This window comes from Triticum dicoccoides, chromosome 1B (assembly GCF_002162155.2).
Source record: "Triticum dicoccoides isolate Atlit2015 ecotype Zavitan chromosome 1B, WEW_v2.0, whole genome shotgun sequence".
Classification (NCBI taxonomy): Eukaryota; Viridiplantae; Streptophyta; class Magnoliopsida; order Poales; family Poaceae; genus Triticum; species Triticum dicoccoides.
Window position 1 is genome coordinate 28336664 of NC_041381.1, and position 20450 is coordinate 28357113.

Consider the following 20450-nt stretch of genomic DNA (forward strand, 5'->3'; position numbering starts at 1 on the left):
CCCCGGTCGGGGACGTCAATACGAGGCCAGCCCCCAATCCGGCCAACATTTTAGAGCCGTCGAAGTGCATAATCCAATTGGAGTATGCGCCGTACTCTTTAGGGAGTTCGGCTTCGGTCCATTAGCGACAAAGTCAGCCAAAACTTGTGACTTTATAGCTCACCGAGGTTTGTAAGTTATATCGAATGGTAAGAGCTCAATGGCCCATTTTGCAATCGTGTCCGTCGCGTCGCGGTTGTTTATAATGTCGTTAAGTGGTACTTCAGAGGCCACTGTTATCGAACACTCTTGAAAGTAGTGTCGGAGCTTCCGGGATGCCATGAACACCGCATACGCTATCTTCTGATAGTGCGGGTAATGGGACTTGCAGGGGGTTAACACAGTGGATACGTAGTATACTGGTTTTTGAAGAGGGAATTTATGCCCTTCTGTCTCTCGTTCGACGATGAGTACCGCGCTTACAACTTGATGCGTTGCTGCGATATACAATAACATTGGTTCGCCCAGGTTGGGCGCATCCAGGACCGGATTTGTTGCCAATATGGCCTTTATTTCTTCGAGTCCGGCAGTGGCAGCATCCGTCCACTCGAAGTGTTCGGTGCGCCTAAGGAGGCGATAGAGGGGCAATGCCTTTTCTCCTAGACGGGAGATAAAGCGGCTTAGAGCCGCCACACATCCAGTCAATTTTTGTATTTGCTTGAGGTCTTTTGGGATATTTAGCTGTGACAGAGCTCGGATCTTGGCTGGGTTTGCTTCAATTCCTCTACCGGATACGATGAAGCCCAGTAGCTTTCCAGCTGGTACGCCGAAAACGCATTTTTTCGGATTCAGCTTGATGTCATATGCTCTGAGGTTGTCGAATGTGAGCCTCAAGTCGTCTACTAGAGTTTCGACGTGTTTGGTTTTGACGACTACGTCGTCTACGTATGCCTCTACTGTTTTGCCGATCTGGGTGGCCAGACATGTTTGAATCATGCGCTGATATGTTGCGCCGGCGTTTTTAAGTCCGAATGGCATCGTGTTGAAGCAGAATGGTCCATATGGAGTGATGAATGCCGTTGCGGCTTGATCTGCTTCTGCCATCTTAATTTGATGGTATCCAGAGTATGCGTCAAGGAAGCACAATGAATCGTGTCCTGCAGTAGCATTGATTATCTGGTCGATGCGGGGGAGGGGGAAGGGATCCTTTGGGCAGGCTTTGTTGAGGTCTTTAAAATCGACGCATAGGCACCATGATTTGTCCTTCTTTGGTACCATTACCAGGTTTGCTAGCCAATCCGGATGTTTGATATCTCTGATGAATCCGGCTTCCAATAGTTTGGCTAGCTCTTCTCCCATTGCCTATCTTTTGGGTTCGGAAAATCGTCGAAGAGCCTGTTTGACTGGCTTGAATCCTTTTAGGATGTTTAGGCTGTGTTCTGCCAATCTGCGTGGGATTCCGGGCATATCCGAGGGGTGCCAGGCGAAAATGTCCCAATTTTCCCAAAGGAATTCTCGCAGTGCGGCGTCTACATCAGGGTTCAATTGTGCCCCGATGGAGGCCGTCTTTGTCGGGTCCGTTGGGTGGACCTGGAATTTTACTATTTCATCTGCTGGTTTAAAGGAGGTGGACTTGGATCTCTTATCGAGTATCACATCGTCCCAGTTCACCGTAGGGCGCAGCGCGGTGAGTTCCTCTGCCGCTAGGGCTTCGGATAGTGCCTCCAGGGCTAATGCGGCTGTCTTGTTTTCGGTGCGGAGCGCTATGTCTGGATCACTAACGAGAGTGATTATTCCGCCGGGCCCAGGCATTTTGAGCTTCATGTACCCGTAATGGGGTACAGCTTGAAAAATTGTGAATGCCTCTCGTCCTAATATAGCGTGATATCCGCTATTGAACGGGGCCACTTGGAACGTGACTTCTTCGGATCTGTAATTCTCCGGCGAGCCGAATACCACATCGAGTGTGATTTTTCCTGTGCAGCGCGCTTCCCGGCTAGGGATTATTCCTCTGAAGGTTGTGCTGCTTCGCTCAATGCGGCTCCAGTCTATTTCCATTTTTTGAAGGGTTTCCTCGTAGATGAGGTTTAATCCGCTGCCGCCATCCATGAGGACCTTTGTAAGTCGAAAGCCATCCACTATTGGACTAAGTACCAGTGCGGCTGGAGCGCGGGCTATTCGGAATTTAGGTTCGTCGCTGGCGTTGAAGGTGATGGATGTGTCGCTCCATGGATTTGTTGTTCCTACTTGGTAGACTTCGGCGAGGCTGCGGATTGTTCGTTTCCGCATATTATTTGATGCGAAAGTCTCGAAGACTGTTGATACCGTATCGATATTGTTGGAGTGGTTTTCCGGGGCTAGAAGCTCCTCTCCACTTTTGGCCACCTGCCGTAATATCCAACATGCTCGAAGGCTATGTGTTGGGACGGCGCCTTCTATACTGTGAATTTTACAGGGTCCGCTAAGCCATCCCTCCAGTACGGTTCCGTGCCCTCTATGAGGTATTTGCTTTTTGATTTTTGTGTCCGGTGCCTGAGTATAGTGCACCCTTTTGTTGCGGACTAGGGTTGTATTCGGGGCCGGATTGTCCCAAAATTTATTTTCGGTTTTCCGGACACTCTCCATCGCACAGTACTTTCGTACTATGGACGCCAGGTCAGCAAAGCGTGTAATTTCACGACGGCTGACGGCGTTCAAGATTGCATTTTCCTCTCGGCAGTCCTTTATCCTGTCCATAACTAGGAGGAATCTGGCCTAGTAGTGATATACTGTTTCAGCGGGCTCTTGCCGGATTAGAGATAGATCGCATATGTCTGGGCAGGTGGGTGGAATTAAGTCTGGAACCCTGCCCATCTCAAGGCTCGAAGGCCGGAAAGTTTCCAAATTTGGAAGCTTTGATTGCTGGACGTCGTCCAACGAGTCCAGAACGAGGCCTGATTTTAAATTCAGTGCTCGATCGAAGTCCGTCCCTCCGCGGGAATCCGGCATGGAGGGTTTGGGAGCCCGGACATGACTAGTTTTCAATACAGGAGAAGAGTCGCCGCATTGTTCCTCTACCACTGCAACGTGGTGGGTGACCTGGGGAGAGTTAATCTCTCTCAGATCGGTTTTAAGCCCAATCTGATTGTAGTCTGTAGCGACTCCCAGGGTGGCGATGCGATCCAAGAGCTCGTTGACAGACGAAAGCTCTATTGGATCTAGCCGCTCGGCAAATTCTGAGCTGACGTGAAGATTGCTTTTAACGACTTGAGAACTCATTGTCGAAGCGGTGGCCGGACAGGCGGTCATAAGAAAACCACCTAGCCGTATAGTTTGGCCTGCGGCCAAGGCTCCTTTGGCGAAAATACCGTCCTTGAAGACGGGAGAAGGCATCCTTCCTATCGGTGACGGCACAGAGGAACTCTCAATGAAAGCACCAATGTTGGTGTCAAAACCGGCGGATCTCGGGTAGGGGGTCCCGAACTGTGCGTCTAGGCGGATGGTAACAGGAGACAAGGGACACGATGTTTTACCCAGGTTCAGGCCCTCTTGATGGAGGTAAAACCCTACGTCCTGCTTGATTAATATTGATGATGTATATTACAAGAGTGGATCTACCACGAGATCAAGGAGGCTAAACCCTAGAAGCTAGCCTATGGTATGATTGTTGTAATGTATGTTGTGTCCTACGGACTAAAGCCCTCCGGTATATATAGACACCGGGGAGGGCTAGGGTTACACAGAGTCGGTTACAATGGTAGGAGATCTACATATCAGTATCGCCAAGCTTGCCTTCCACGCCAAGGAAAGTCCCATCCGGACACGGGGCGAAGTCTTCAATCTTGTATCTTCATAGTCTTGGAGCCCGGCGGACGTTGATAGTCCAGCTTTCCGGACACCCCCTAGTCCAGGACTCCCTCACTCGTTCTTCTTCCTAGCGGGATTTCATGCAAGATGGCCGTTACCCTGGATCTCACTACTATCATTGCTATGATAGTTGCTTCGTTCTATCGCTTTGCTGCGCTTCCTATAACTTGTTCTTCAAGCCTCCCAAATTGCCATGTGAACTTCTAACCTTTGTCACCCTTCCTAGCAAACCGTTGCTTGGCTATGTTACCGCTTTGCTCAGCCCCTCTTATAGCGTTGTTAGTTGCAGGTGAAGTTGAAGATTGCTCCATGGTGGACAGGATTTTTTTGGGATATCACAATATCTCTTATTTAATTAATGCATCTATATGCTTGGTAAAGGGTGGAAGGCTCGGCCTTATGCCTGGTGTTTTGTTCCACTCTTGCCCCCTAGTTTCCGTCATACCGGTGTTATGTTCCCGGATTTTGCATTCCTTACGCGGTCGGGTGATTTATGGGACCCCCTTGACAGTTTGCTTTGAATAAAACTCCTCCAGCAAGGCCCAACCTTGGTTTTACCATTTGCCTCACCTAGCCCCTTTTTCCCTTGGGTTTCCGGAGCCCGAGGGTCATCTTTATTTTAACCCCCCCGGGCCAGTGCTCCTTCGAGTGTTGGTCCGAAACGGGCAGACTGCGGGGCCACCTCGGGGCAACTCGAGGGTTGGTTTTACTCGTAGGCTGACCTATCTGGTGTGCCCTGAGAACGAGATATGTGCAGCTCCTATCGGAATTTGTCGGCACATCGGGTGGCTTTGCCGGTCTTGTTTTACCATTGTCGAAATGTCTTGTAAACCGGGATTCCGAGACTGATCGGGTCTTCCTGGGAGAAGGTATATCCTTTGTTGATCGCGAGAGCTTGTCATGGGCTAAGTTGGGACCCCTGCAGGGTATTATCTTTCGAAAGCCGTGCCCGCGGTTATGTGGCAGATGGGAATTTGTTAATGTCCAGTTGTAGATAACTTGACACCAGATCCAAATTAAAACGCATCAACCGTGTGTGCAGCCGTGATGGTCTCTTTTCGGCGGAGTCCGGGAAGTGAACACAGTTTTGGGTTATGTTTGACGTAAGTAGGAGTTCAGGATCACCTCTTGATCATTGCTAGCTTCACGACCGTTCCTTTGCTTCTCTTCTCGCTCTTATTTGCGTATGCTAGCCACCATACTTGCTTAGTCGCTGTTGCAACCTCACCACTTTACCCCTTTCTTACCCATTAAGCTTTGCTAGTCTTGATACCCATGGTAATGGGATTGCTGAGTCCTCATGGCTCACAGATTACTACAACAACAGTTGCAGGTACAGGTTATGCGATGATCTTGACGCGAGAGCGATGATTGCTTGTCTTGGAGTTCTTCTTCTGCTTCTTCTTCAATCAGGGGATAGGTTCCAGGTCGGCAGCCTGGGCTAGCAGGGTGGATGCCATTTGAGTTTCTGTTTGTGTTCCATCTGTAGCCGGATGTTGATCTTATGTATGTTGTATTGTGGTATTCGTGTGGCATTGTATGCCTCTTGTATGTAACCCCATCTATAATGTAATGTTGATGCAATGATATCCACCTTGCAAAAGTGTATCAATATGTGGTTCTATCCTTGGTGGGACCTTCGAGTCTCTTTAGGATAGTATCGCATATTGGGCGTGACAAGTTGGTATCAGAGCCTCGACCGACCATAGGAGCCCCCTTGATCGTTGGCCGTTGTTGAGTCTAGAAGAAAACTATTTTGAGTCTTAGGATTATATATATCGGAGAGTAGGATTCTTTTTCCTCCTCAGCCCCTTCGTCGCTCTGGTGAGGACTCCTGACGTAGATGTTATCTTTCCTCTCCTCAAATTTCACTAAATATTTTTTAGGATCACGCGGGTATCTTGGAATCGTTCTGATAGTCTTGTGACGAGAACATTGTTCTTGGTGCCTCCTGACATTTAGGTGTTGTGGCAGTGTCTCGGGGAGTTGAGCTCCGAGGTGTTGTCGTCACAATTTTATCGTTGCAGTTCTGGAATACCTGAGTTTTGCCGACATCGAAAATATCTTTTATGCAGTTGTTGGTGAGATAACCTCGATGCCACCCAGTACTGGGGAGTTCGGGAGTATTGCCATAACTCGTATAACGGATGCTTTTCGAAGGTTGAGGTACACGATTTCCGGAGTTTTCTTGGTTATGTGTTGACGGATGGATACAGCTGGATGTAGGGATTGTTAGTTTGGGTGAGATATATTGCTTCCCCTGTATCCCCAACACCAGATTGCATAACCAGAAAGTTTCAGGAGTTTATAGGTGGGAATTCAAGTAGCTCCTAGAATATCTTTCCAACAGATGCATGATATGGATTTGGGTAAATCTCTATCATATGTATTTGTTCCGGCTTATTCTGCAAGCCAAATCCTTTGTTTCATTTTATTTGTGGTATCCGAGTTGCTTCATTGTCAAGTGTTGATTCCATATATTTCAAGCGGTGTTCTCATATTGCTATGCGAATACTAATCCTTCTTGATCATCGAGGTCGTCATGTTAATTCTTTTCCAACCGGCGTGCTTCTCTTCAAGTGGATCTGATCATTTCAACACTTGTGAGATCAATTCTAAGTTTTCTCAACAGTGTTTGTTTCATCCGTCCCAAGTTGTCTTTGTTTTCCCGCCCTCCCATCCTTTTCTTCAAGGACTAATATATTTTACGCAAGTATCCATTTATTCATGTGAAGTCTCTTCACTCTTTTCAATCAATGTTCTGATCCGGTGATCCCTCGTGAAGATGCTCACGAGCTTCAAGTTCATCATCCTTCGTTCCTTTTCATCTATGGTGGATCCAATTCAAGCTTTCAGTATTGATCATATTCCTTTCCTCGTGTCAAATGCTTTCTCATGCCGGTGCACCTCTCAATCACTCACCTCTTGCTATTCATTTGTTCCAGAGTGTTGAAGATATCTCAGAAGATTTGTGTTTCCATTCTTAATCCGTTCAAGCTTTTTCGAGGTTGTTATCTCATTCTAGCCATTTAATTCAACCGGTGCAACCTCTCTTTAAAATTGTTCAACGGTGTTTTCTTTTGAGTGGGCCCTAACCCACAGGTCTTTTCCCAGGATCTTACCCGACTCTCCTAATTTTCCCGGAGCCATTCCCAAATTCTTTTCGAAGTTTGACGTAAGAACGAATTTCATCAGTCAGATGTTCTCCAAGATCTCTTTCAAATCCTTTTCATCTTTGTTTCAACCCTTCCTCTTTTTCATTCTCCCGGAGTATCTCAGTAATTTTGGTGGTGTTTCTTGTCGTCATCTGAAGACCGAAGAAGAGTTTCTCTTAAATCTTGGTCCATTCTCTTAAAGATTCATGGTTCTAGCTTCATGCCATCCTCATAATTGTTTTTGATTGTGACTATTCTTTTCACCCATCCGGAGCATTTCATGAGTTGTTTCCATTTCTTTCCTCCGAAGGTCATCAGGTCATAATTCTTCATTCTCAGCGTGTAGCTATCGTTCTCCAAATCTTACCGGTGAATCATTCAAATATCCTCTAATCAGTTCATGATCTCTTCGTTCTCATGTATCTAAATCCCTTCAAGTATCTTCATTCGTTTTCCAATTCTTCCCGGTGAATTGTGCCTTTGCTACTTTCATTTTCTATTCTTACGGTGGTTCGTTCAAGATTTCACTTCCTTCGTTATCATATCAAATATTCGTTGTTTCCAAATCACACCAGTGGTTCCATCAATACCTTCTCAAGTTTGTGCTATATCTCTCTTAATCCTTTTCTACGGGAATAAGTAGTATGCCAAATCCGTTGCTTGTCATCAACTTAAATTGATGAAGGATACGCATAACATAATTCTTATTCTTGTTTCATCCAAGTGTTTAATTCTTTTCTACCGGAGTTTGTCCGTGACATCAATTTCTCAATTATATGTTGTTCATCTTTCTTCCGGAATTCCAAGTTTTTCGCTGTATTTCATCGCGAAGCTCCATCTAAATCATTGCAAGGCTTCACCTGGTGTTTTCAACTTCTCTTTCTTTCTATCATCCTTTTATTACCGGAGTTTTCATGGAGGCTCTACATGGTGGTTCATCAAGGATTCCTTTTCATTCTTCAATTGTTCTTCAAGATTTTTCTTGGAGTTATGATCCGCCAAGCTATACTCAAATAAACATGGTGCCCAACACATGTTTTTCCTGAGGAGTTCAAGTATTCTTCTTCTTGCATTCCAAAGTGCAATTATCCTACCTTGTCTTTTGAGATGGTGTTATATCATTCTTGAAAATTTCTGTTCATGTTTCTGGTTCACATGTTGTCAAGAATGAGGTATTTTAAATCCATCAATCTCTTCTTTGGAGTTATCTTGGTATAGGTTTCACCTAAAGCCTTCCCTAAGGAATGCTGCTAATTGTGGTGCTTATCAATGATCCGAGTTTTCTCCTATCCTCTCGGCGAAAGAAGTTTTCATCTCTTCCTTGATCTCAAACAAGCAATTGTTTTTCATTATTGGCAGAATTTCACCTCTTAGTCTTGGGATGTTTTCCATAAGCCCACTACAAGCTTATTCGTTTCGTTGTTGGTTTTCCAACAACTCCGTTCTAGCATTTCTTGTAAGCGTGCTCTTTCAAGATCTTGTTTCTCTCCGTTCTTTCCATTCAATTCTTTCATTTCTTCCGGAGGCATTGTGATGTTGCTCTCGTTGACCCATCATCTCGAATTGTGAAGATCGTGTTCTTTTCGTGCTTATCCATTTAACCGGAGTGTTGTGTCATCTCTTCAAGTTCTTTTCATCTTATCAAGTTTTCCTTCTTCTTTCAGTCGGAGTGCTGCCCAAATTATATCAATCTTATTCCTTCTCTATCTAGTTTTAACCGGAGTGGTTTCAATATCTATCTTATCACTGAACCTCTTGGTTCTCGTCGTATCCCTTGTTCCTCTTTTCTAACAGAGTGTTTTCAACTTTGCTCATCTTCGTTGTTCTCTTTCATTCATTTTTCTCAACCTCTCAAGGTTCGTGGTTTCACTCGTTTGTCGAAGAAGCAACTTAGTTTACCTCTTATCTTCCTCTTCCTTTTCCCTCCGGTGCCATCCTAGATCTCGGGACGAGATCCTCTCATAGTGGTGGAGTGTTGTAACGCCCCGGATGTAACTTTCCACATTCGTAACTCCAACTCTTGCCTTTTCCGGAGATGCGATATGATATTTCCTTCGTGGTTGGGCTTTTGTTTTTGTTTTGCATTTTTGTTCATGTCTTGCATCTCATCTCTTTGCTTGTTGCATTGCATCATGTCATCATGCCATCATGTCATTTAAGTTTTGCAACTCATCTAAATAAATTGTATGGATCCTCGGTCCATTTAAATCGAGGGAAGGGTGACTTCTCTTTATAACATATCTTCCCAATATTAGGGAGCTATATTTAAATATTTCATTAATTTGGAATTCACCATAACACACTTGCAAAATATTCCAATGCCTTTGTTATCTTAATTCTTGATCTCCAACCTTGCCATATATTCTTTCATCATATTCCAGAGCTCCACCAAAAATCCGACATTTTTGGACCTTCCTTTTATCGAGTCCTAGTTCAAACCCATTTGAACTAAATTCAAATGAGTTTGAATTTACATCTTTCAATCATGGATTTTTCTATTTTCTCGAAACAAGCATATTTTTGTGAGTCCGGGAAAATAATCCCCATACCCAAACTCTTTCTCTAACCTTTTCTTTTCTTCCCTTTCCTTTCTTTTTCTCTGTTTTAAGAGAAGAGAGGAGAGAGGAGCCAGCCCAGCCGGCCTCGTGGGCCTGACCAACCAGACCGGCCCGTTCCACCAGCCCAGTCGGCGCCTCCACCAGCTCTAACCCTAGCCCGCACCCTGCTCTCCTCCCTTGCGCCGCCACTCCCTCCTCTCGATCTCTCCCTCTCCCTCGCTCGACCCCCCCTCTCCCTCGTTCCCTTGCTAGCGCCGCCACTCACACACACGCATCGCACACGAGAGGAGCTCCCGCGCCCGATCACCTCAAGCTCGCCACCGGGCAAGGACCTCCTCGCCTGCCTCGTCGTCTACCCGGCGCCATCGCCTCATCAGCTCCGTCGCCAGGGGAGGATCCCCTCGACCCGTCCCTTTCGGCCCCGACTCCGGCGAGCGCCGCCCCGTCGACTCTCCTCCACGCGACGCCTCCCCTCTGCTTCCTCGTCCTCGCCTCGTACCCCGCCACCGCCGGAGCTGCTCTGTCCGCCCCGCGCTGGAGCCGTCGTTCGCAGGCCGCTGCCGTGCCATCTCGCCTCCTCCTCACCTCCCCATGCGCCTGCACCAGCGACCTCCGCCTCCAGCCGTGCCGGTGAGCAAGCCGCTGCCGTCTGCCTCGTCGCGTTCCCCTTCGCCTTCGTCACATCAAGTTCCGCACCCGAGCCCTCTACTCGACCAGGAGCTCGTCACCTCCAGCGCCTCTACATGTCCAAGATTTTTCGCCAAGTACCTCTACGTGCGGACTCGCCAAGTACTCGACCCGGATGCGCCAAGTTTGACTATGACTACGTCCGACCCCGTTTTCGAACCTCAAGCGCCAAGTTCCACTACCGTCGCGAGAACGACTACTTCCACTACGGCCCGTGTACCACTATTTCCTTCGACGAACTCGTTCCACCCGAAAACGCACGCTTCAAAGGTATAACCCCAAGACGACGTCCGTGGACCGAATGCATGTGTTGTATGAGATGCACCCTATGTTTGGACCATGTCCCGAATTGATCCTTGCACGTTCCTCCTCGTTTGCAATGTCGTCGACCCGTGGGAACCCGGTAACCGGGATCACCCCATCACCTTTTGCATGACACATTCATCCGCACACTTCTCTCTTGCATCGGTATCTCAATCGAGTTACCGGGATCGATATGTTGCCGTGGCATCATTTTCGAATTCGTTGCCGTGGCACCCTTTCTTTCCACCACGGTGACTAATGCTTCATAACATGCTCATGTCAACATTTTCATAAATATTGCATAAACTTGTATATGTCATCCGCATCATGATAAAAACATTTAAAATCTTATATCTTATATCTTATATTTACTAATCGGAAGCACCATACAAGGCTCCACGTTAATCCTCATAACTAGACAAATTGTCCGTACGATCTCTAGATTAATTATCTACAGCCATCGGATCTCGTATCATAGGAGTCCTTGACTACTGTCCCACGTGCTCCTTTTTTAGAAAAAAAAATGAGGCTCCTTCCATAAAACAAGGTACAATAGGAGTCCTAGACTACTCTCCCACGTGCTCCTCTTTTTTTTAAAAAGTTTATCCTTGCAGATTTCTTCCTTCGCCAATCTTGCCGAACGAAGAACATAGCGCTGCTGCTCCTCATATCCGGTCCTCTTTCTTCTCTCTAATCTGCAGTCTTCATGCAGCAATCATCTAAAGAAATCCAACCAGCCTCTTTCCAATCTCCTTCCATATTGAATCTCCAATTCCTTCCATGTTGAATCTCCAATTCCAAAACTCCCAATGACGATGCAATCGTTGATGAGGAGGTCGTTCAATCCCATCAACTTCTATGCCCCGAGCAAAATACACTTCACGTTGGAAGATCCAATGCAAAAGGAGGCATGTTGAATACAATTTGAATCAGATCGGACAGCCTCAGGCATGTAGATAACTTTCCTGATTTTCTTGATAGAAAACAAATCCCCATCTGCTGTGCCGCTGCTACTTCCGCGCCGCCGTCCTCTGTTTGCGGTGATCCCTCTCCATCTTCTCCTTGATGCCCTCCTTTATAAAATCCCCTCCATGCCATTGCGGGCTTCCCTGGGGTTGCCGGTTCTCCTCTGTTGGTGATGCCTTCCAGGCGTTCTGCTCGCTCAAATTCCCGTGAGGGCCGGTGTGATTGCAAGAGAGGGAAATGCGTTGAGCACTGCGATGGAGGCTTGGTGTGTGCCCTTAGCAAGCAACGGCTGGGCCTGATGGTAGTAAGTATAATCTGGATCTACTCTTAATTTGTTTGTTTGCTACAGGACGCCCCTGATTTCTTTCGAATTTATTCTGATTTCTACCACAATTATTTCTCTCACAAAGACGTGTAATTTCATATGTCAAGATTACGCTTTCTGGATCCAATAGCATTTGGATTTTGTAAATTTCTTGCTGAAATCATTTGTACTTATTGGCTCAGAAGTGGAGACACATGGTATGACTTATGAGTTATGAATCCACTTGGCAGTCAGCACTCCAGTTATATTGTACTTACTGCATGTTTTATCTCATAGCATGCACTTCCAATTTGCAAAATCACGTAAAATGAAATATAGACAGTTGCATATCAGTTCTATCGCAAATGAAAAAGACGATAGCACTGTCCACTTCGTGAATAAATCTATAGAGGATGCAGTAAGCACGACAGTCAATCTCATCCGAATTTCTTCAAGGCATTAACATGGAACGAAAGCCGCTTCTGTGCAATTTTAATAGTACAACTAAAGTAAAACGGTGTGCGGATTCTGATGAGCACCCAAGTTGCAGATCAGAATCACTGGGTATCTGTACCGTAAATTTATTCAGCCCAACACCTCTGTCTTTAAACTCATTTATGTGTTCAGATAGAAAAGTGGTGTATTGAAGTTAGGTACGGGTTACTGTTGTCTGAGGAGATGCATGTGTTGGTGATATTACCGGACGTTGTGTGTCAGACGTTATGTGTGAGTGGAACAAGGTTGTTTCACCTATCTTATGTTTCTTCCTAAAATCTTTGTGTGATGTGTGATTTCTTCCTTTCAAATGTTTTTTGGTGATGTGCGAGCCTGACTTGAAACTGTGTGCTTCAGTTAATGGAGACGTGCCTTTCATGCACATTGTTTGCTTTTATGTTAATTTACAATTTACAGAGCTTGGATTCGATAATATCTACCCTAGCACTGACATACACCTATATGTTTATAATTTATAGCTCCTCGATGATTATAGAAGCGTGCTATCTTTCAGACATGGAAGCCTATGAAAAAGCATGTAAGTTGTGGCCTGTAAAATGGAATAAGTAAACTGCTTTAATTTTCTTAAGAAGTTCTGAGATTTTTTTATATAGTTGCAAAAATGAAAGAAGTAAATGAGCGGAACATTTTAGTGGACGCCTTTAGTGGGCTGGTCATTCTGGTGTTGTTAGTTGGCAATATTTAAAGTAGCTTCTTCTTTTTCCATGTACTAAAAGATGCATATATAGGTGAGAAACTTTAGTTGAAATTTTGCCGGCGGTCCAGGGTGATGGATACTCTTTTATAGCTTCTATTGTGGACTAGTTGAATGCCCGTGCGTTGCCACGAGAATACAAAATATGATGTAAAATGGTAACTCGACGTGAATTAACAATATCCATATCTATCAGTAACACATTCTGCAAAGTGAAATACATATACAGCTATATGAATTAAATATAGTACTACCATTTTTCCGGCGAATAGTATCATAATTCATATGCATCATGAAAAATAAAAGGTTAAAAGGACAGACATCTAAGAAATTTAATAGCCCTCACAGACCGTCTAAATACCTTGGTTCTACTCCCTCCATTCCTAAATACCTCGGTTCGAATATGGACTACACACGGAGCAAAATGAGTGATTCTACCCTCTAAAATATGTCTTTGTACATCCGTATGTCTATATCTATATCTATACCTACTAATAAAGCAAGGTGCGTTTCGCCAATTTTTTCATCCGTTCACCGCCGAAAAGAATTATTTTTTATCCGAGGTGGTACTAAATTCTTATGCGTTCGTCTGCTAAAAAAGGCTTTTCCAGAATTTCATACTTGGGCCGCGTGCTGTGGCCCAGCGAAGCCAGCCCACTTATTTTTTTGCCCATGCAGCTGGGAAAATTCTATTTTCTGCATGGAGCGACAAATAGTCGGAATTTCGCACAGGACAATGGATAAAGAGCTGGCCCAGTTTTCTTTGTTTCTGTATTATACTTCTATTTCTATTCTCCTTTTCCTATCTCTTTTTTCCCTTTCAAGTTTATTTTTCTTATGTAATTTATTTTATAAATTCAAAATTGTCAAAAAACTTTCAAAATAAAAAAAAATCGAATTATAGAAAATGTTCGGAATTCCAACATTTTGTGGCTATTCTGAGAAATATTTGGAACTTGAATTTTTTTTCCCATGTTTTCAAAAACTTTTATTTTTTTTTCAAATTTGTTCGAGATTTCTAAAAAGAACAATGGAATTTTAGAAAATGCTCCAAATTCAAAAAATATTCTTGTTTTAGTTAATTTTCACAAGTTAAAATAATATTAATAGATACAAAATTTCAAAAATCTCATGCATTTTCAACACATGTTCCTGTGCTAAAAATATGTTCACAAATTCAAATAATATTCATGTTTTTATAAAAAAAGTTGGTGTTTTCAAGATTTTTTTATGAATTTTAAAGGATTTTCATGTTTCAAATTTTGTTCGTGTTTTTGTACAATTCAAAATAATGTTAAAACATAGACATTTTCAAAAAATGTTATGAATTTTCAACACATGTTCCTATGCTAAAAAATGTTCACAAATTCAAATAATGTTCATGTTTTAATAAAAAAATTGGTGTTTTCAAAAAATATTTGTGAAGTTTAAAAGATGTTCATGTTTCAAATTTTGTTCCCATTTTTTTGAAAGTGTACATAATTTTCAAAAAATTGTTTAGGATTTAAAAAATAGTTCATCTTCATAATTCAGAAACTTCATACCTTAAAATGTCCTTAATTAAAAGGAAAAGTAGATTGAATAATTCATGGGCCTTCTCTGGCGTACAATGACGTAATAAAACTCTTAAATGCCCTTGATCAATAAATGGAAAAGTAGCAGATTGATTACTTCACACCCGGCGAAATCGAGAAGCTAAATATTCCTTTTTCACGTGCACACAGGATTTTGCTTGCACATATAATTCTCACTAACTTTAAATGCATGTTATTTTTTCTCCCGGTGCAACGCACGAGCATATGTGCTAGTAGTTCTTTATTGAAATCTCTATAAAGATTTATACTTCATATTTAGGAATAAGGAAGTGCAGCTGTGACTCTCACAGTCTCACTCTCTCCTCACCGCTCTCACTTTCTCCTCACCGCCCTTTTCCCTTCACGCTACGAATACATTTCACATTCCAGAAATACCCTCCCACCACTGCTCTAACACACTCGAGCTCACTCTCTCGTCCCCCTCTCACCCGCCCCTTCTCACTCCCCTCCAGATCCCCGCCGTCGCCGGCCTCTCCTCGACTCCCTTTCTCTCCACCACCACGCACCCCGTACCGTAGGTCAAAAGCTTGATTTTTTAGGCGCCGGCGACGAGCTTCTGGGCGACGGAGGCTGGATCCGCGTGCGTCCACGCCGGCTTCGCAGCGGCGCTTGATGTGGAGCGGCGCTGGAGCAGCGGAGCGGGGCTTTCTTCCTCACCTCACAGCGCCGTCCTCCTCCACGACCACGCAGCCGCAGCGGCGGAGGAGCCGAATCCCTAGCCAGCGAGCTCAGGGAGCCATGGGTCCATGGGTACGAATCTCTCTTCTTCTCTCTCTCTCTGACCCACCCCCGTCTCTTCTCCCTCCCTCTCTGACCCCCGTCTCCATGACCAGGGCGACGCCATGGAAGGGCCACCAACTACAGCAGCGAGGAGAGGAGAAAGGGAGTAGCCTGACGGTCGTCTTCCACCTCCGCCTACGCCCCCGCCGGAAATAGTACAATGGCCAAGGAAATAGGTAGGAGGCGCCGCTTCCCGGATGGATATGGACATGCTTCTCCAACTCTGCTTCTTCCTGGGTCGCCATGGAAGGTACTCCATGTTATGCTTGCTGCAACTTACTGATGCATAATTCAGTCAAGATAAAACTGTAGAAATCTCAAACTTTAGCATGGACTGAATAATGTTTGTGCATAATTCAGTTAAGGATTTTGTTAGGATTGTTACTGGATCATCCATGGACTGAATAATTCAGTCAAATTCAGCCAAGACAATTCAGTCAAATTCAGCTAAGATCATTCATGGAATTTTTCTTGCAATCAATCACGAGCTTCATTCATTCGTTCATTCAGAGGGATAATTGTTTACAACCTGTGCAAATTGTCCATTTTTTGATTTGTTACCATCACTCAGTCATCCACCATTACACTTTCCTTGTCCTGCCTTTTTGTTGTGAATTGTGCAAGTTGTGCTTGCTTTAAATTGCAGTAGGAAGAACTTGCTTTAACAGAATTTGCTTGCAGCAGCAGTAGCTTACAATTTTGCTTGCTTGCACTGCTTGCAGTGCAGTGCACTGCTTGAGTAGTTCCCCCTACAGACTCTGTAGCAAGTGCAGTAGTGTCCTCTCTCCCTCTCTTCTTTTTCAGTACAGTAGGAGCATTCTCTTATCTGCTTTAACTGTAACTTTGACTGAAACATTTTTCTATTAATTAAAATAAATTCAAACCTTTTCCTTTAATTAACTTAAACCTTCTAATTTACTCCTCTAGTAGTAATTAACTGAAACCTTTTGTGTTAACTCAAATTAACTAAAACATTTTTTTTTAATAAAAATAAACTGAAGCCTTTTCCTTTAATTAACTTAAATCTTTTCAGTTAAGGAGTACTCCTCCAGTAGTATTGGTCATTCAGGAGTAGTTATATCTGTCATTCAGGAGTACTGTTAATTAGGGAGGAGTAAAATTAACTTGTGCTTGTAGTATAAGGCTAGCTAGATGAGTAGTATCGGTATACGGTTAGGATTTGGTTGTTTATTTAGTGAGATGAGGATTAAACCTTTCCTGTTCGATCTGCCAATCCTGACCAAATTTTGAATTATACACACCCACAATGCATTTCAACAAAGCAAAACACAATGGCAGAATCATACAGATTTATGCAACGTAACCTGACATAAAAGTCAGTACTCTACAATGGTGACAGTCATACTGATGTACCATTTGTAAAAATCGAATGCAAAGCTTGGTCTTCATCTTTTGGCAAATAGCTTAAGGTTGATGTTTCTAATCCTGTACATGGTACTTTGGAATCACCTTCTGCATTGAATTTTGAGGCCTAAAATTGATGTTTAAGAACGTGTTAGAAATTAAGGACAGTTGCGTGCTAAATCTTATCACAGAGATTCAGAGAAAAGCAGATCAACAGATTATGTTCCTTTTCTTCATATCGAAGTATCTGTCGCCTAGAAAAACTCATCCTTTAATAGTTGAGATAGTAGAGATATGAGGAGATCACTGATGGCTTCACTCAGCTTGGGTTCTTCATTAATTATCAGATACATAGTTCCTTATCCATGTATTTCTAACAAGAGATTCTATGCAATTGAAGCTTAAGTCAGTTTTTATATTGCTATATATGATAATAGATGCCACAGGTTTTTACCATATTAAAAAACATATGCATTATAAAGAAATACGACACCTTAGTACTTTTGTTCTTCTTTAGCAAGTCACTGTCCAAACATCTTCCTCCTGCATCTGTTTGAAATTTCACGCTGTCTCTTGTTATTTCCAGCTTAAACAAGTTAGGACCACTTTGGTTTAACAAATGTATAAATGCAAAGTGAAAAAATATCGCGTGTAAGGGCGATACCGATTGAGGTTTCCTATTGTTGTACTGTCTGAAAGGCCGTGAGATTGCCTGCTATAGGAACCATCATAGGCAGTTGCGTGGGCACACTGTCATCATCATCAGAAGATGAAACACTGTAGTTAGTAGCGCCCGCTGGTTCGCGTATGAAAAAAGCAGATGGTGGCCGGTGTGTATTCCTGGGTTGTGATCTCGGTGTCCTCTGATATTCAACAACTGATAATCTCTACTATGTAGGATAAGTTATGAAAGGTTATTGAATACTTTATGTGCAGACATGTGATTTGCATACACATACCTTTTTTCCCTTTATCATAGAGATGCCCTCTATCCTGTGACATCTTTGTGTCGTATAGAAGCTTTATGTTCTGAACTAAACCTGTAGTCTTATGTGATTATATTATCAATAATAAGAAATAGATAGTGACAAGAAAAAGCTAACAAAGTATGGTGTTCTACTGTAGGTAGTGACAAGGTTATTATTACTGCCAAAAAAACAGAGATATTGTCTTTTAACCTGAGCATATTGCTGTTGTCTTTTAACCTGGGCATGTTACGCTAAAAAAACAGAGATATTGTCTTTTAACCTGGGCATCTTGCTCTGTCTAATAGTGCAAATTAAAGATTTGTTCAATAAATATATTATCTTCACCATACCATTTTCTCTTCTATACAGAAAGCAGTAAGAATCTAAGAAAGCTGAAGCCTTCCAGCACACTGCAGCAATAAGAAGAGCGCAAGTCGAACAAGGACACAGCTCACACACTACGGTGGACAGAAAGGTATTTAACTGTTGGTACAAAGCTGGTTGGAGATACCTCTGTCCTGTGATGCTTTTTCAATGTAGTTGGAGTTCAAGTTAAAGATGCATTCGAGTAGTACTGTAATATGCAGGTAACTACGTTGCTGAAACAGTTGATGATGGCAAACCTAGGGCATGATGGGCACCGTTGAACATAACAAAGGTGGATCTCCGTCCTTTGCAGCAACAGCCGTCGAGCGAAGGTTGTGGTTCGGACGCCGAGGTTGCGGTGCAGTTGTGCTGATCGCACAGCTGGTCTCGCATGTGAACAACGATGTGGACTGACGGCGACTGAAGTGCCGTTTCTCTTCTCGGCGCATGCGCGGGTCGGGTCGTTGGAGCTCGTACGCGAGGAAGAACTGGCGTTTCTGTCCTTGGTGGCGACGTGCGTTGGCGGGTCGATGGGTCGATGGAGCTCATTCGATGGTTTGATTTTTGGTCGATGGACCTCGTTCGTGGGTTGCCGAACTGTTTTGCTGTTGGCTGGGCGTGTGATCGTGGGGTTTGGTTCGTTTGACTGGTGGTCCATGGGCCGAATATCGGATGAGTTGCCCTTGGTTTTTTGGGCTTGCGGGCTGGATTTTGTGCGGACGTGTGGGACACCGCGCAATGGCTTTCGTACGAGGCGGGGGGATCGAACGAGGTGGTCGAACCATCACGACGTTCGATCCCCCTTTAATAGTAGAGATACGGACACTGTTGACTGTGCGCTGATTGTTGAGTGTTAAGTGTCTATTTAAGTTATGTCCTATATTTATCCAAAGTCAATGTCATAGTCTCATAACAGTACATCCTCTTAGGTGCATCCAGTACAGGGATGGCTACTCCTTCTAGCTTCTAGCATGGATAGGATAGGGATACTATTGACAGTGCACTGATTGTTGAGTCTCAGTTCAGTATTAAAGTTATATTCTATAGTTATATGAAGTCAATGTGATGATCTCATAACGCCACATCTCCTTAGGTGCTCTAATACAGGGTCCTCGCTATTGTTGCTTCTGTCATCCCAATAAATAAATAGATGAAGGTTAGTACATGATTGGCTTCTTTCAGCGCTAGGTATGTTTTTGAAACAAATTTCATTCACATCTCCTAATCCGCGTCTGCAAATAGAATATTGTTCGAATTTTTGTACAAAATACCATATACAGAAGTTACACTTGGATTCAATGTCTTTCATGAATTCTTCAAATAAAAAAAATTGTGGCGCTTTTGGTGGACGAGGACCATCCTGTGCGACGTGCCGCTGGCTGTCTGATCCAGCTACATGCTGGATGGAGTCGCCTCGACGAGCTGTGCACTAGATCGAGGAGAGGCTCAGGATATGTGGTGCCTCCGCACCACCGCGTGAACGTTCCCAGTGAATTTGAACTCTTCTTCAAAAATACATTCAAAATTATGCAGCTATACCTCACACATGCAAACTCTTATAAATCTCTGTTTAGTTATATCAGCCAATATACTAAAGGTTGGCCTTTGCAACTAATATTCCAGAATCTGAATTATTTTGTTAATCAAAAATATTTTAGTTTCTGTTCGGTTAACATTGTTCAGTTTTCTTACTAAATATACAACTTACATATTAGCTTGAAATGACATTCTATGATTTTATCATAATTATAGTACTTCTTAAGATTTGCAGACAGATTTCAAGTACGGACTGAGAAAATTGCAGATAAATGATAGTACTTTTTTTACTATTGATTACTGCTCTTAGCGTTTGTTCTTCAATGCTTACTTCAGTGACACTAAATAAAGGAAATGCAGTCTCAATATAATTTCTCACACATGCCTTTCATGTTTATGAAATAATCCTGCATGTCATCTTATGAGCAATTCCTATGGATGCTTCTACTTGGGTTTGATCCAGGGAAACAAGAACGATGGTGTACTGTTACTTTAGAATTATTGGTGTTCATTGTTAAAGCTATGCATCGCCACATAATACTTCATGTAAAATTTCCTTTGGGCTTTTAGATACACAACATTGTCCATCTAAAAACACCGAAAAGTCATTGACTTTCTATACTAAAATTTATTCTAATATTGTATAGCGAAAGAAAAATCGGAAAAATGTCAAAACTAATATCGTTTCATGGTTGTAAATTTTAAAAATCGGAAAAATGTCAAAATTAATATATTGCTTCACTTCTCCCATCTATGATTAACATTCACATCACATGTCCGATTGGTTGGGTGACTCATATTGGTGTTGCACTCTGATAACACACATAAAATC

The 20450-nt window shown here is 43.3% G+C and overlaps 1 long non-coding RNA gene across 1 annotated transcript; it reads left to right on the forward strand.

Moving 5' to 3' along the window:
- Nucleotides 1-14924: 14924 nt before the first annotated feature.
- LOC119300106 lies at nt 14925-19016 on the forward strand. The gene is made up of 3 exons (XR_005146383.1): nt 14925-15353; nt 15437-15633; nt 18086-19016. It is a non-coding gene; the product is annotated as an uncharacterized LOC119300106 (long non-coding RNA).
- Nucleotides 19017-20450: the final 1434 nt, after the last annotated feature.